The following is a 2,426-nucleotide window of genomic DNA, read 5'->3' on the forward strand; positions in this document are numbered from 1 at the left end:
GAATGACAAGAAAACCCACAAACACAATGAACTCAGCATAAAAAAAATTATGTGGAACAAAGAATCCAGCAGCATCACACACACAAACACACACACACACACACACAGAAAAATGACAACAATCAATTCATACCTATTGATAAATATACCAAATGTAAATGGATTAAATGCACCCATCAAGAGACATAAAGAGCAGAATGGATAAGAAAACAGGATCCTTCAATATGCTGTCCACAAGATATCAAATATAAATGCCCACCAACAAAAGAATGGTTAAATAAACTTTGGTATATGTATATATACACACACACAGTGCAATACTATAAAATGTTGAAGAATAATGATGAATCTTTGAAATATCTCACAACATGGGTGAACCTCAAGAACATTATGCTGAGGAAAACTAGTCAATCAAAAGGACAAACATTGTATGAGATCAATGTCTGAGGATGTTTCTTCCTGGATATGAAGCCAATGTGGGAGAGGCTCATGGGTCTTAATGTATCCCTGGCATTCCCCCTAGGAGAGAAGAACCTCAAAATCTTTTGGGAAATTGGACAATGACTCGTTTAGCTACTTCTTGCTGATTTGGGGTATACAGTGCTTGAAGTCTCAACTCTTCCTCCTAAACTCTCCTTTCATAGTGGAGTTCTTATTCCCTGGGAGTAAGAGACATGTATTCTGTTCTGGTCTCATCCAAGAGGTCCAGTGACATGGGGCTGAACAGTTAGCTTTGTTGGCTGTGTAGAACTTGAATCTTAATAGCCTGGAGGTAAGAGGAAAGAAACCTGGTCAGTAAGTTGAGCAAGGTAGATCCTAGGCTAAGTCCAATGAAAAGGACTATTGGTACTATTAACAGGAGTAGGTATGGCATCAGGCGTGAGGTGAATCCTGAAGAAAAGAGACTTTTTCTTTTACTTGTGTTGCTGTTGTTAAGTGCTGTCGAGTCAGTTCCAACCCATAGGACCCTGTGTAGGGTTTCCGAGGAGCAGCTGGTGAGTTTGAACCACTGACCTTGTGGTTCAAACTGACTTTGAGGTCCAGTGCTTTATCCCACAGCACCATACCAGGATGCCAACAACATATAGTGGGTCGTTTGAGCAATAACGATGGCCTACTGATAATGATCCACCACTCGTCTGTCAGTTTGTGGTACTGTGGTGACTTGTGAGTTGCTGTGATTCTGGAAGATATGCCGCCAGTATTTTAAATACCAGCAGGGTCACCCATGATGGACAGGTTTCAGATGAGCTTCCAGATGAAGACAGACTAGGAAAATGGAGTGACGAACTACTTCCAAATATTTAGTCACTGAAAACCTTATGAATAGCAGAAAAACAATGTCAGAGATAGTGCCAGAAAATCAGCCTCTCAGGTTGGAAGGCACTCAAAATGGGGCTGGGGAAGAGCTGCCTCCTCAAAGTAGAGTTGACTCTGGTGATGTGAATGGAGTAAAGCTTGTCGGAGAAAAGCCGGTGAGACCTTCATTTGCTGATGGGGCACAACTCAAAATGATGAGAAACAGCTGTAAACATCCATTGAAAATCGGAACATGGAATGCACAAAGTATGAATCTGGGAAAGTTGGAAGTTGTCAAAAATGAAATGGAACGCATAAACATCGATATCTTAGGCATTAGCTGAAATGGACTAGTATTGGCAATTTTGAATCTGATGACCATATGGTTTACTATGCTGGAAATGACAAAATAAAGAGGAATGGTGTTGCATTCATCATCAAAAAGCACATATCCAGATAAGTCATGAGGTAAAACGCTGTCTGTGATAGGATAATATCCATGTGTCTACAGGGAAGCCCAGTTAATACCACTATTATTCAAATTTACGCACCAACCACCAAAGCCAGTGAGGATGAAATAGAAGAATTCTGCCAACTTCTTTAATCTGAAATCGATCAAACATGCAATCAAGATGTATTGATCATTACTGGGGATTGGAATGCAAAGGTTGGGAGCAAAAAGGAAGGATAAGTAGTTGCAAAATATGGCTTTGGTGATAGAAATGATGCTGGAGAACACATGATAGAATTCTGTAAAACCAATGATATGTTCATTGCAAATACCTTCTTTAGACAGCATAAGAGATGATGATACACATGGACCTCACCAGATGGAATACATAGAAATTAAATGGACTACATATGCAGAAAGAGACAATGGAAAAGCTCCATATCATCAGTCAAAACAAGCCCAGGGGCAGATTGTGGAACAGACCATCAATTGCTCATATGCAAATTCAAACTGAAGATGAAGAAAATGAAAAACAAGTCCACGTGAGCCAAAACATGACCTTGAATATATCCCACCTGAATTTAGAGATCATCTGAAGAACAGATTTGATATGTTAAACACTAAAGACCGAAGACCAGAAGAGTTGTGGAATGACATCAAAAACATCATACATGAA

Source organism: Chrysochloris asiatica, unplaced genomic scaffold (genome assembly GCF_000296735.1).
Source record: "Chrysochloris asiatica unplaced genomic scaffold, ChrAsi1.0 scaffold00020, whole genome shotgun sequence".
NCBI lineage: Eukaryota > Metazoa > Chordata > Mammalia > Afrosoricida > Chrysochloridae > Chrysochloris > Chrysochloris asiatica.